Genomic DNA, 15786 nt, shown 5'->3' with positions numbered 1-15786 from the left:
AATTCAAATTAATTATTTGGAATTATTTCCATAATAGGAAGCCTCAATAATTAATTTTGTGGTTTCTATAATGCCCATATTTAACTAGAACTCAGAATTCTATTTCTAAAGGGAAAAGGGGAGACAGACATTAGTTTTCTAATAAAAAGAAAACTACTGTGTATTTTTCGGTAAAAAAAATAAATAATAATAATAATAATAACGTGTGTTTTGGTTCTCCTCTTTGGATTGGGAAGAAATCTCTATAAGTAGGATTTTCCTAACCTAGAAAAAGATTGAAGGTTTTCTATTCAAACTTGTCCACCCAAGTATTGAGAGAGTTCGGATGTAAACTTGGGATCACTGTAGAAGACCATAGTTGATGTAGATTCGCTTGAAGGTTTGTCTAACTCGTGGATTCGCTTGAGGTTATCTGCCCACGTTTCAAGAGGTAATTCTTGAATTAAATTTCAATAAGTTTATGTGTTGTAGCATATTATATGTGTTCTAGCATAACTGATTTGGTTATCTATTATTCATGTAAGTAGTAAGATTTTGGTATGCTTCCGCTGTGAATATAGTTTTCCAACAAGACTTGTATATATATACATATATATCGGTAGATTGATACTTGCGAAGTTTTGTTTATCCTATAACTAAGTTAAATAATATATAGTATCATATAGTGTGGCTTAATAGAATGATAACCCTTTAAATTTTTTAGTAAATTTTATTTTGACACTCAAATTATAATTTATTCAATAAAAACATGAAGATATAAAAAAATTTGTGTGTAGTGAAAGAATGCTTGAGACACATAAAAATGGTGAAAAATATATTATTTTATGTCGAATTATATTAGAGAGACTTGAAAAGGTTGAGTTAGGATCTCAACAACCATTTTGGTCAAGTACGAATTTTGATACCAAGTTAATGACTTGATGAATCCATAGTTGTATGCGGTGTGGTGTGACAGTATGAACACCCACATTTTATATCCGAGTATATAGCCAGTTATAAATTTTGACATTTGTCAAATAATCATTGCCTCTTTTTTATTTTATTTATTTATTTTTATTATATTTAAATATTGTGAGAGAAACAGAACAATCAAGTGCAAATACATGTCAACTGAATGGTGCTCCTCATGCTTATAATGCATGGAGTACATCACGATCAAAGCTACATAGTTCACTTCAATCACAAAAAAAAAATTGAAGGTCCAAAGGTTGTATGATTCTTACTATGTATGTTTGGACTTTCCTTTTAAACACTGGATATTCAAAGATTTACTATATACATGTGTTGAATCTTGTTTTAAAATAATTATTTTGATATTGACTTCTAATATAAATCGTTCTCAAGAAGAAAAAGTGGTGAAATAACTCTTAATGAGACAACTACGTATAGTACGATTCATTATTGAAAACAAATTATTGTGTTTGATTATTCTGGAAGTCTGTGGTTGAGATATGTGATTCTTTTATGGTCTAATTTTGTTGGGATAAAAGTAAATGCGTTATAACTCAATCTTTTACAAACTAAGTGTAATGTTATCTTTTACATAGGAAAATTTTAGTAGTAGGAAGCATAATACAACTTAGATTTTGACATACATTTTGTGTTTGCTGTTTTTTAAAAATGTTCTTGTAGTGATATTACAAAAAGAATTCGGATGTTTTTGCCTTTTAGTGAAGTAAAACATGTTCAAACTATGTATATACAAACTTTATATTTATATTTGAATACACATATTGTAAAAAATAATATGAAATACACGTGCAAATAGATTTTTAAAAATATCAAATTTAGGCGTAACACATGTGCAAAGAGACTCATATATAGATATCGTTATATTGATACATATAATGTATTATTCATCATATAACTAAATTAAATGATATATAATATCATATAATGTGGCTTAGTACAACAATGACCTTGACAAATTTCATTTAAATACTCAAATTATAATTTGTGTCAATAAGCAATTGAACATATGACATTTTTTTGTACTTATTTTGGTTGTGTGTAGCTAAATTGTGTTCGATATAGATGAAAATGGTGAAAATCACATTATTTTATGTAGAGTTATATTGGAAAAGCTTGAAAATGTTGAGTTAGGATTTTAACAACTATTTCGATTGAGTGCGAATTTTGATATTAGAGTTGATGACTTGATGAATTCAAAGTTGTATGTGGTGTGGTGTGGCGGCATGAACACTCATATTCTACCCAAGTGCATAATCAATTATAAATTTTGACGTGATATGTCAAGTAAACATTGCTCCTTTTTGTTATTCATTCACTTTAATTATGTTTAAATATTGTGAGAGAAACAGAACACTCAAGTGCAAATATAGGTCAATTGAATGGTGCTCCTCATGCTTATAATGCATGGAGTACATTACTGGGTAAGTTTCAATTTCTCTTTTTAACACTGGATATTCAAGGATTTACTATATACATGTGCTAAATCTTGTTTTAAGATAATTATTTTGATCTTGACTTCTGTCATAATCCAAACTGTCGTGATTGACACCTATACTAAGTTTCGAATGGGCAAATCAATTCTTATCAACCTAATTATGCATTCATCTAATAGTTTTAGTCAAAAATTTAAAGGACAACAAAATAAAGTCTAATTCGTAAGTTGATAGATAAATACACGGAAGTCTAACTATTAGAATCCCTAAATCTAAAAGTCATTGTACTAAAACATCTAACTAACAAATCTAAGATGGTAAATAACAAACAAATAAAAAGTTTCAATGTATAGAAAGAAAGACATCAGAAAATAAGAGGATCTAACAATTGGAATGAAAAGTAGCTCATCCTCAGATCTGGAAGTAAACTCAACTAAATGCAAGGTCTATTAGATACTTTTAAATAATAGTCTGCATTTTTGACTATTTTACACTACCTTATCTTTCTTACAATAATAATGCTGACTAATAATTTACATTGTCACGTTACTTTACAATTAGTCAAAAACTTTAACTTTCCTTTATCTTTTCTGCCACTTTGTCTGCCATTTGCATCTTCATCTTATCTTTTTTATCTTGTCCATATCTTATCTTGTCTTGAATGTGCAGAGTAGCATCAATATAAACATTAGATATTGATGGCCGACTAAAATTAGTGACAAATATACAATCATAATTATATTGATGAAACACTAAACAAACACATTAATCAATCTAACCCATCATTTAAAATCATCACATGCTTATCAAAATGCAACAAGTCTATTCAATACATTTGTTATGATGCAACAAAGGTAATTCAACACAATTGACATAATACACAACTCAATGAAATTCATATTCATCCTTGCCTTATAGTTGCCTAATCACTACACCTGCTAGAAATCAATCGCATACCTCTCGAAATTATCAGTCTCACTCTCATTTGTTGTAAAGATCCTTATGGTTATTTTTTCGTATTTTTGTGTGCTTTGATTGATTTGCCTCTTTTTGTAGCTCCTATGTTATGTTTTCGATGTGCTTGGATGGGTGACACTCTTTCCAAGGTGGTCGGAAGAGTTTGAGTGAGATTTCCCTATTTTGGAGCTTTAGTGTTGAAAGTATCTACTTTAGTTAATATTCTTGGTAAAAAAACTTGATTGAGAATTCCATCGACGTCATTAGCTTCGGAGCATTGAGTTTGGCCTAGTAGGACCTTTACTTTGGATACCGTAATGGCCGATTTGATTTTGGGTACTTGATGGTTTGTTGGTTTTTAGTTGTTTTGGTGGTAGTGTTGACTTCTGTCAACATTTAAACGTGCACTTTAACTTGAGTTTGTACAAGGAGACATTTGGTGTCCTACGTGGTGTATTATGCCACATAGAACGCATGTATATACTTTTTCAATGTTATACAAGTTTAACTGTTTACTTGTGCATACCTAAAATTAGAAGATATAGATATTAGATGAAGTCAAGTGAAATAATATATTTATGTATTATGTCTACTGAAATAACATATCTATGATTCATGCATCAAAACATTCTTTAGCCCAAAATGCACAAATTTCTAACAAACCCATAACAAATCTCTCAAAAATAAATAATGGGTGAATATATTATGAAAGATGAGTGGATTTTTAATTTTGAATTAAAAAATAGATAACATCTCGATACATTTGACTTAAGAATATATATGATCGAAAAATATGACTATAAGGCTACGTACAACCTCAAAGTATAACAAATGATGTATGTATAATCATTTATAATAGTTCGGAAATATATCTATTGAATATTACTCCCTCCGTCCCATTTTATGTGATGTACTTTGATTTGGCACAAACTTTAAGAAAAATGGAAAGACTTTTAAAACTTGTGGTCCAAAATGAATGATAGAAATTTGTGTGGTTGTAAATCATTTCATTAAGGGTAAAAAAGACATTTCATAGGCAAATTGTTACTTAAAATAGAAATGTGTCATTCTTTTTGGGACTGACTAAAAAGGAAAGTGAGTCATATAAATTGGGACAGAGGGAGTATATTGCATTAGCAATATGTGTTAAATTTCTTGAGAAGGATCCTCTTTACAGCAAATTGAATGGCACTTTCACTTGCTAAATCCACCTTTTTCTCTAAACCTTCCAAAAAATGGCATTCGACTTCGTATACCCTTCTCTTCATTTTCTTCTTCTTCGTCTCTTCCAGTAGATAGAGTCCATCATCACAAAAGGAGGCAATCTGTACTAGTCTCCGCTCTCGAGCTCGGTGGACTCAAGATTTCCAAAGAAGGTCAGTTACAGTTACTTAAATAGCATAACAAGTTTTTCCCCTCTATCTATCTGTTCAGTTTGATTTGGGTTTATAAATTTTGAATTGTTATGACTATACAGCCTGTAATGGGTAGGTTTAATTGGGTCCAAATGGAGCAGAGCTGATATTGAAGATTTGTTCAGCCAACATTAAGCTAGTTTGGGTCGTTTATGGAATGGTGTTTGGTAGTTACCTTCCCATTGGAGGCTATTAAAGTTTGCATTTTTATGATTGTAGAATCGAATTTCTTATCTGGGTGTGTCTAATTGGGTCCAAATGGAGCAGAATTGATATTAAGGATTTGTAGAAGCAACAGTTAAACTTGTTTGAGATTGAGGCGTAGTGGTAGTAGTACTAGCTTCTGGGTCGTAGGGGTAGGCATAAAAACGAAAAAAACAAAAAAAATACTGAAAAATCGGATGGAACTGAATTAATTTGTTTTTTCGTAGACAATAATTTTTCAGAACTTCAGTTTTCCATTCGGTGATTGAAGAGCCAAATTTTCTTATACATAGCTGTTGGCACCCTAAAGTTCATAGAGGGGTTCCTCCAAATGTTGTGATTCAGTTATGTTAGAAGATTCTTTATTTATTTGTTTTGTTTTGTTACTAAACAAGCTTGGCGTTTTCTCTTGGCACACCTGCAGCTTACCAAGGCATGACCCTAGATAGATAGGAAGACTGGAGGTGGAGGTTGAGGATTAAGGTAGAAGGTTAGTTGGTAGTCGGGCATTGCCTAGATCTCTTATTGGTATTTGTTGTTTCCTTTGCTCTAGTTACTTGTTCCATCTTAGTAGTTTTCTGCATGGCTTCTCCGCTATTTTACTTGTTCCATCTTAGTTGTTTTCTGCATGGCTTCTTCGCTATTGTATTTGCTTTACTTACTTAATTTTGATACTTACTCAAGCTAAGGGTCTATCGAAAACAACCTTTCTACCTTCACATGGTGAAGGTGAGGGTAAGGTTGTGTATACACCATCCTCCCCAGACCCCACTTGTGGTATTACACGGGGTATGTTGTTATTGTTGTAAGCTTGGCATTTTCTGTGGTAGTTTTGACTTTTGAGTTCCAGATATGGTTTTGTTTTTTGTTAAATTTTGAAAGACTGCTATAAGAGTATTAGCAGTCATCACGTTGACGGTAAACATCAATATGCAAGTGAGTATTACCTACAGTTGTAAATCAGATAATGGAAACACATATTTGATTCTTGTTTGACAGCAAATATCTCTGTGAGTGGCTACTTTAATTGTGAAATTTTATGCAATTGCCTTCCTTTCTCTCTAATAATTTTGTTTAAATTTGCTGTCAAAATATATACAACAAGAACCCAGGAGCTGCTACCAAAACCAATAATCTATTTATCCATCTCCGATTCTTCATTTAATCATCATTTTATGATTGCTCGATTTCAATTATCCGTCTTTTGCTTATGGGTAAAATCGCACCGATTATTTACATCAAATTAATAGATGCATGACCTTGACCAATTTTTTAAATAAAAAACACAAAATAGCCCATTTTGAATTTTAAAGTAGCTCATGTTACAAACAGAAAAATAGCCCATTATATCATACGTGTATCGAAGAACTGAACCAAATTAGAAAAAACCGCTCGGTATGCACCAGTGAAGAACCGAACACCCATCCCTAGTTTATGGAATGGTATTTTGTAGTAAGTTCCCGATTGGAGGCTATTAAAGTTTGCATTTGGAGGAGACCAATTTTCATATACATGATCTAGTTTTGTAAAGTTTGAATTCTTGTGATTTTAGAATCAAATTTCATCTGGGTCGGTCTAATTGTGTCAAAATGAAGCAGAATTGATATTGAGAATTTGTATAGTCAACCTTAAGCTAGTTTGGGATTGAGGCGCAAAAGTTGTAGTAATAGCTCCTGGGTCATTTTTGAAATGGTATTTTGTAGTCAGCTCCCCATTGGAGGCCATTAAAATTTGCATTTTTGAGGAGCTCCAAGGGCCTTCGTCTAGGAGTAAGAGCACAGTGCATGATGTGAATTAGGCGTATGTCAAGGATGCAAACGCAATTGCAGAGAAAGTCCGGTATTTAAGGGGAAAAGAATAGAGAGGTAGGCCCATTATCTAAGTTTTGAACCATGCAATGTTCCTGGAGAATTTCTTGGTTATCAAAAGAAAAAAATGGTTTGCAATTTTGATTTGGGGGGGCATTAGTTTTGAAGGTTCAAGTTTTATCCTTTGGTGTATTCACTCCAATCTTCATTTACATGACTAGGGATACTAAACTTCAAACGGTTTTGATCTTAGAATGTTAATCTCTCATATGGTATTTAGTGACATTGGAATGTTATAGTTTCCCCACTATTGGTGGCTATTCAAGTTTGAATTTTGATAGCTCATGTGTATTGAAATTTGCAGGTTCCTCGATCAGAGCTTTTCAAATTTTGAATATTCTCAACTTCACAATCACTCATTCTCAATTTCAAGAAGAATTTTAAAAGAATGTACTCTGTGCAGTTTCAATGTCTGGGCAGTCGTTCATCTGAAAATTTCAGAGTTCCTAATAAATTTCTTGTTTAGCTGGGTAGTTACTAAAAAACACACCAATTTTCACCAGGTCATTCCAACTTCAATTTAGTAAATTGTATTGACATATCAATGTTTCCACCAGAACCTATAAGAGGTACATGTTTGTGTTAAGCTGAAGAGTCCATTAACTATCAAGTTTGTTTCCTTATTCATGTACTTTCTATTTCAAATAGAATTGGTCCTCTGGGGCCAACAGAAAGCTCTTGGAGGCACTAAAGCAAGTAGCCAAAGAAGTCTTAATATGTCTTATCTTTTATATTTCTCTTTTTCTTTTTCTGTGGTTTCTTAAAATAAGTATAGACAGTTTCTATTTTCACTTATAACAGTGGCCTTATGCATATCCTTTGTATTTTGTCAGTAAAGATTGTTTTCCATCTTTTTTGACATTTGTACTGCCTTGGTGGAACTTTTAACAAAGAGAATGTTTTGTTCTATCATCTGGTTATTGGTACTAAGGTGATTATTGCATATGCAGAAATAGTAAGGGATGACCCCACAAACAATATTCCAGATACAATATTTGCAAAGCTTGGAATGCAGCTTCATAGGAGGAACCAGCATCCACTTGGCATCCTTAAGAATGCAATCTATGATTATTTTGACACAAACTATCCAGACAAGTTCGACAAGTTTGATGATCTGTGCCCTATAGTTTCTGTTAGACAGGTTGGTCCAAGAAGGTTAAGGAAGCATTTTTTGCACTTTTCGTGATTTTGTCTTTTTAATTATATATTTGCTTTCTGGATTTTATGTGCTAGAATTTTGTTCCTTTCTTATCCCATTGATCAAGCCTTTTCTTTATTCATATAGCTAGCATAAGTATCTGTTTGATTTTTCAGTAAAGTTAGGGTCCTAACAAGCCATTCTTTTTGGCCTATTCATGGGGTTCCTCTACTAGTTGTAAATAGGTTTCAGACTTGTTAGAAAAGTTATATTATTGTTATTATTACTATTATTTATATTTATATGTGTGTGTATAAAAAAAGTACTTTTATTTTATTTGGTATGATGATGATTTGAGTTCAGCTTAAATGAAGAAGTGAGGATTCATATAGCCTGCCCCAACTTGTTTGGGACCGAGGCTTTGTTGCTGTTGTAATGGACTCTACCTCCTACTCCTGAAGGCCTAATTGCATTAGCTGTAAGGCCAATATTACTTTTACCTGTCAATTATGAGTTAGACATGTCAACCATTCAGCCACTAACCTATAGAGAATGGTATTGAAGAAGCTGTTAGAATCATCAAGTTTCTCAATGATAAGTTGAAATACTATTCAGTATGGCTACCTCTTTCAACTGCTTGATTTACATCTCTTGTTTGTGCTATTACATGCTCTATAAAGAATAGGAAGAATAGCTCAATGATGGTATCAAACTGGAAAATAAGTTTATCATTGGACTTAGGATAGGAAAAGTTTTTTTTTTGAAACATAACACGTTTATTGAAGAAATGCTTGTAACTACTGATGTGAATTTATTCATCCTATAGAGGGGTTACTTTGAGTAATGACACTCCTGGTCATTTCTGTGTCTTGCATTCTGTGTGTCGTTTATAGCGTTCCTGTAGCGACCCCAAGTCATTTATGACTTGCTAGGACTGACAGTTCGGTCACCTGGTCGTTCGTTTGGTTATGGTGCGAGTTTTAGTGTTTTGATGAACCTTGAACGATCATTTTCGATCAAAAGTTCAAGAAGATGACATCGGAATCCAATTCTGACGATTCCATCAGCTCTGGAAGGGTCATTTTAGGCTAGTAGCATGGTCGGCATGACTCCCGAAGTTTTCAGTGTGAGTCAGTGCGATTAGGTGTTTTAACTTTAAGTTTAAGCCTAAGTTTGACTTTAGTCAACATTTTGAGTAAACGCGCTCGAATGAGAATTTCGTCAGCGTGGTTAGCTCCGGAATGTCAAGTTTGGTCTAGATTGACCCTTCTTTTGTGTCACGAGGTTTCCGTGCCCTTTTGTGGTTTTTGACTTAAAATGACATTTGGGTGTGGGACCCACTTTTTGTCAAGATGACCTCGTATGATAATTTTGACTGTGTCATTGAGTCCAGAATATCGAATTTGGTATGTTTGCGTGCACGGGGTTCCGAACGAGTTCGGAGCACCCCGTCGAAGTTTTTAAGTTTTGGGGAAAATGCAGAAAAATTTGCACTTTTGGAAAACCTTAAAAACCTCATCTCTCAACCGAATTAGGCGATTCGAAGTGCGGGAGCTTCGTATTTTCGGTGGCTTCGCTGTAGAGTGTTCGGAAGTTGTCGGGTGCACATAGTTCGAGGTAAATTTCGCGAATAAACCTGACTGTTGTACCCTTTTTCGAGCTTTTGTTTTGGCATTTTTGTTTTGGTTCATATCTCACTCATTTTAGCTCGGTTTTGGGTGATTCGTAGGCCCACGTGTTGGGAATTATCGTGGCTACGTCGTGGAGTGTTCAAGGAGTGCTGGGCACCATTAGATTCTTGTAAATTTCAAGTTTAGACTGCTGCATATTTTCTTTTAAGTTGATTAAAGTGTGGTTTTCTTGCGTGTTGGGTTTTGCTGCGTTTTGAGCCCCGAATTGTGTTCCATTTTGGAACACAAGTTCGGGGTATTGTTTAGGGTCTCTTGATGGAGTCAAATTCAGACAGTTCGGTGCGGATTCCTCGAGTCATGATGGCACCTACTATAACCTACCAGTAGGTAAGCCAACCCGTAACCCGAAACAACAAGTAATGGGTTTGAGGGCAGAAACTAAACAAGAGTAGGCAAAATTTAAGATAACAATATAAACAGGCGGAAGCAAACCAAAACATATATACAAATAAAGATCCCTCCCAGAACCTGAAAGTCACTAGTACAGAGCTACTAACAAAACGAGTACAAGTCTCAAAAGTGGACCACATAGACTGGACTGTCTCGAAAGGTAAAAACAAGTCTATATATACAGATGGAGACTGAAATAGTACAAAACGCCGTGTGCTCACCCTCGTCTCCGGATCAGACTACTCCAAATTGGATCAACGCTGGCCATTGGTGCTTGGACCTGCATCACGAAACAGATGCAGAGCGTAGCATGAGTACCACAACAGCAAGTACCCAGTAGGCATCATAGGCCGACTGAACTTGAAAAGTAAAGGCAATATGAAAAGAAGGAAGAACACAAACAGAGGTCAAGAACGGAAATCTAAGTAACAATGGAATGCACACGAGTGTAGAAAGAACTAATTAAAGTAATGTATAATCTAACTACACCTAACTGGACCCCATAAGCCCAGAAGGTACACTCGTGCGCAAGTTAAATAAAAACCCGAACGGACCCCCATAAGCCCGACGAGTACACATAATAACTATAACTAAAGAGAATTGCATAAAAGAACCCATGAACGAAGAACATCGAACCAGAACCTCAACCCTAATTAGTAGAATCTGACAGTACGGAGGCCGGACCTCGAACCGGATGCTCACCAAAAGTACCTAAGTAACCAATCACAAGTAACAAGTATAAGAGGTCGGAACTCTAACCGGATGCTCTATAAAGGTGCCAACGTAGCTGTTGAAAGAGTCCCAATCGATCCATACTCATAAATGTCCGTGAAACGCCGTCCACACATAGCCAATCAATGAAAGTCCTTGGAACGAAATTCAAATCGCGAAGTAGAACTAGTGTTGCTGATGTACCTCGTGAAGCCGTAACATCGGGGAAAATAAGGATAACTATAGTCGGACAAAGAGTATCGCCTAACTAAGGCCCAAACTATCAGACTCAAGTCTGCTACACCAGTCTACAGGGATCTAAGCCGGCCGAGCGACGTCGGGGCAAAACTAAGGCCTATCGGATCCGAATCATGTATTTCTAAGGCAAGCCCTAGTCAAACCTAAACTAAGGCCCAACATCTTTCAGATAAACAGTAATCAAGCATTCAAGCACTCCACATAGCAAGGAGGATCAATTAGTAACACATAACATGCTCATAGTTACCCGATAATTCCCGAAAGAGGCCGAAACATGATTTCTAAACACCTATGCATGATTCAATAACTACCAACCCAAATCCCAACTAATCAACATGCATTCACACTCTCGAACTCAATCTAAGAGAAGGAAGCCGTAGTCTACATGTAGATCGATCACGCGAGCTCCAAAATCACTCCTCCGAAGCTTTTCCTTTCCGAACGGCCTCGAAATGCTGCCATGCTACCAAAAATAGAGTCACAACGTTATTACTGTCGTTTAGACACCAAAATCACAACAAACGGAGACGGGTCAATTTTGGAGTCAAAACGGGAATCATGGGACTCGCACCGAACTGTCCGAATTTGACTCCGTCAAGAGACCCTAAACAGTACCCCGAACTTGTGTTCCAAAATGGAACACAATTCGGGGCTCAAAACGCAGCAAAACCCAACACGCAAGAAAATCACACTTTAATCAACTTAAAAGAAAACATGCAGCAGTCTAAACTTGAAATTTACAAGAATCTAATGATGCCCAGCACTCCTTGAACACTCCACGACGTAGCCACGATAATTCCCAACATGTGGGCCATCATCACCCAAAACCGAGCTAAAATGAGTGAGATATGACCAAAACAAGGATGCCAAAAACAAAAGCTCAAAAAAGGGTACAGTAGTCAGGTTTATCGCGAAATTTACTTCGAACTACGCGCACCCGACAACTTTCGAACACTCTACAGCGAAGCCACCGAAAATATGAAGCTCCCGCACTTCGAATCGCCTAATTCGGTTGAGAGATGAGGTTTTTAAGGTTTTCTAAAAGTGCAGATTTTTCTGCATTTTCCCAAAAACTTCGACAGGGTGCTCCGAACTCGTTTGGAACCCTGTGCACGCAAACGAGATATGCAAACATACCAAATTCGATATTTCGGACTCAATGGCACAGTCAAGTTTCCATACCAGGTCATCTTAACAAAAAGTGGGTCCCACACCCAAATGCCATTTTAAGTCAAAAATCACAAAAGGACTCGGAAACCTCGGGACACAAAAGAAGGGTCAATCTAGACCAAACTTGACATTTCGGAGCTAACCGCGGTGACGGAATTCTCATATGAGCGCGTTTACTCAGAATGTTGACTAAAGTCAAACTTAGGCTTAAAGTTAAAACGCCTAATCGCACCGACTCACACTGAAAACCTCAGGAGTCATGCCGACCATGCTACTAGCCTAAAATGACCCTTTCGAAGCTGATGGAATCGTCAGAATTGGATTCCGATGTCATCTTCTTGAACTTTTGATCGTTCAAGGTTCATAAGCTCCAAAACACTAAAACTCGCACCATAACCAAACGAACGACCAGGTGACCGAACTGTCAGTCCCAGCAAGTCATAAATGACTTGGGGTCACTACAGGAACACTCTAAACGACACACAGAATGCAAGACACAGAAATGATTAGGAGGGTCATTACACTTTGCCAACTTGTAGTGTTATATATCGGTTCTTTATTTAATCTTAACTGGAGTGTAACTGCTTCAGATTATGACTTGAAGTCATCACGTAGGGTGTGTTTGGTATGTAGGAAAATGTTTTCTAGGAAAATAAGCGAGTTTCTTACTTATTTTCTTGTGTTCGGTAGGTAAGCACAAAATATAATCCTAAAAACATTTGTATATAATTTAGACAATATTATGGGTGGGGAGGTAGAGGTGTGGATAGTGGGGATGAGGGCTATGGAGGTGGGGGTGAAGATGAGGTGTGTTGGAGGGTGGGGAGGACACTATCAATATGTAATGCCACTGGTAGAACTTGTTTCCCTACTTTCATTACAGTGGTCGTTTTCCTCATTTTTGAGCTTGTATATCTAGGGAAATGTTTTCCAACATATTTTGCCAACCGAACATGGGAGAGAATATTTTCTAGAAAATATTTTCCTTCATACTAAACACATCCATAGTTTAGAAATGCTAGACCTAGACCTACTAGCTCTAGAAATCTTAGATATTTGAGAATCTTGCTGATTGAAAGTTAATCTGGGGGAACGGATGATAGGTTAGCTGATATAGCTGTAATTTTCCTTCCAAGGCGGTGAGAAATTTTTGCCTGTGAAGTTTTTAATGGATAATTTTTTATGGTTTGGATGTCCTGAATTTCAACCCAAAGGAAAAAATGTATCTTTAGACACCATGTTTGTTTTGTGCATCTTGTGTTTTCAGCAGCCCACAGACGCCTGTCAATAGACCAAAGTATAATCCTGTCATGAGCTCTTAACTACTTAAAAGCATAGCTAGGTTTGTATTGTAACTACGTTATGCTCAATAAAGCTTTTCTAAGTTGTGCTGCTTTTTCTTCTTATACCAATTCGTCTTTTGTGTTCATCCATGTTTAATGATGGGATATTCATATACTGTACTTGAGATGTTTTTTTTCTTTATTTCATTTATTATCTTGGTAAGAGTTTTAATTAACTTCTGTTGCTTTCTTCTTCCATCCTGTAGAACTTTGATGAAGTGTTGGTACCTGCTGATCATGTAAGCAGGAGTTACAATGACACATTATGTGGATTCTCAAACTGTCCTAAGGTGCCACACCAGTGCACATCAAGCTGAGTTACTGAGGAATGGATACACCCATTTTCTTGATACTGGGGATGTGTACCGTAGAGATTCCATTGACTCAACTCACTACCCTGTATTCCACCAGGTTCTCTACCTTCAAACATATTTTTCTACTGACATTGCTGATTGTCACCCTTTTAATGGTTTTAAGTTCATAACTTTTTGTTTGAAGAATGTACTTAAGGGGTCCATTGAGTCTATGACTGCATAATTTTGTTTGTGGATCTATTAGACTTTATGATCTTGTTTAAGAGACTTAAGTTCCTTAATTATTGCAGTATCCACCTTGTTATAAAGACATGAGCTTCTGGATCAGTGATTCATTTACCGAGAACTCTGTGAAGTTGTTAGAGGAATTGCTGGAGACCTTGCCGAGGAGGTACGTCCATGTTATGATTCTACTTACTGCCAAATTCAACTTGACGATATTGAGGGGCCCTTCTTCAATGTGTCGGACTGACTCTTATTAGCTTAATAAACTCAAACCTCAAATTCTCCAATCTCTTATTAGCTTAATAAACTCAAACCTCAAATTCTCCAGTACAAGAGATGTAGACAGATGATGTTGGCTAAAAAATTTGATTGTGAATGCTTATCACAAAGGAAAAAGGAAAGGGATCCAGTTGTGGCTTTGAACTTCTCCCATTTAATTGTCCTTGAATATACCCCAATATTCAAATTTTTGAGTGTATTCCAGATTATCCTGCAAGACTTCTTGAATATTTGAAATGTTTCCTCTTACTAAGGTGCTATTCATTGATGTCATGAGTTTATTACTCCAAAGTAAGCTATGCCAAGTCTAGTAATTTGATCTTAAGCATTGAGTTGAGTGATTTTCATATCATACCCTGGGGTGGGAGCAGGGTGATAGGGTTGTCTAGTGAAGCCAAGCGCTATAGGTTTGGCCAGTTCTACAGTTGGTTTATAGGGTCATGTTTGTAACATGAGTTCGTGTAGTGAACTAACTCTTGTATTTAAGTGGTGAAGGGTAGAGCGTGGGCCTATCATCCCCTCCCTGAAGGATGGCTCTAGACAGATTTCTTGGTCATCATGTACTTCGTGTTTGTTACATGAGTTCGTGGTAGTGACTGTTGCTTCTATTCCTACTACTGTCAGGTGAAATTGATCGACAACTTCACCAATAAGAAAGGAATGACGAGTCATTGCTATAGGATAGCTTATCGGTCCATGGACCGTTCACTAACAGACGAGGAAATAAATGATTTGCAGGTAAACCCTCTTTCAAATGTATCTATACCATCTTTCTCCTACCACTAGTAAATGTCTTTTTTGTATTTGGATGCAGTGGAAAGTGAGAGAACAGGTGGAGAACAAGTTAAAGGTTGTTCTAAGATGAGCTATTTCAATTGTTTGTTTTTCACTGATTTTGTAGCTCACAACATGTAGTTATTTACATGAGTTTTTACATTAACTAGATATTTAGGACTATATTCATCACACATATTTTGATAGGGGAAAATGCTTATTTGCTCTCATTTGTAGTTTTGAGGCCAATATGTCAAGGCAATAACTTAGGGGTTGTTTGGTTGATTGTATTTGAATAACTAATCCCAAAATAAAATCTTGCATGAGATAGTGCAATGTTTAGTTGGCTGCATTAGGTCATCTCCAACCCAACACTATATTTTAGTATCATGGTGTGACACTTTTCATCAACACCAGATCACTTTTTATATTATTTTATTATTATTTGTATTATATGAACTTTTAATTTGACATATTATAAATTGTAAGTTTTTAATTAAGTTCCTAATATACCTAATTATGTTTATGTAATATCTTTATAAGATTAATTTTAATATAATTTTGTGAATAACTTTTATAAATTAATTTTTGTATATATTATTTTTATATAAAATATAAGTTAAGTGTATTATAAATTATATTTG

At 35.5% G+C, this 15786-nt stretch overlaps 1 pseudogene; it reads left to right on the top strand.

The window, feature by feature from the left end:
- The first annotated feature begins 3679 nt into the window (after positions 1 to 3679).
- On the top strand, positions 3680 to 15484 carry LOC102602650 (phenylalanine--tRNA ligase, chloroplastic/mitochondrial-like; annotated as a pseudogene).
- Positions 15485 to 15786: the final 302 nt, after the last annotated feature.

The sequence above is a fragment of the Solanum tuberosum genome, unplaced genomic scaffold (genome assembly GCF_000226075.1).
Source record: "Solanum tuberosum cultivar DM 1-3 516 R44 unplaced genomic scaffold, SolTub_3.0 scf00297, whole genome shotgun sequence".
Lineage (NCBI taxonomy): Eukaryota > Viridiplantae > Streptophyta > Magnoliopsida > Solanales > Solanaceae > Solanum > Solanum tuberosum.
The sequence above is the reverse complement of the archived record's forward strand: the minus strand, read 5'-3'. Positions and strand labels throughout refer to the sequence as shown.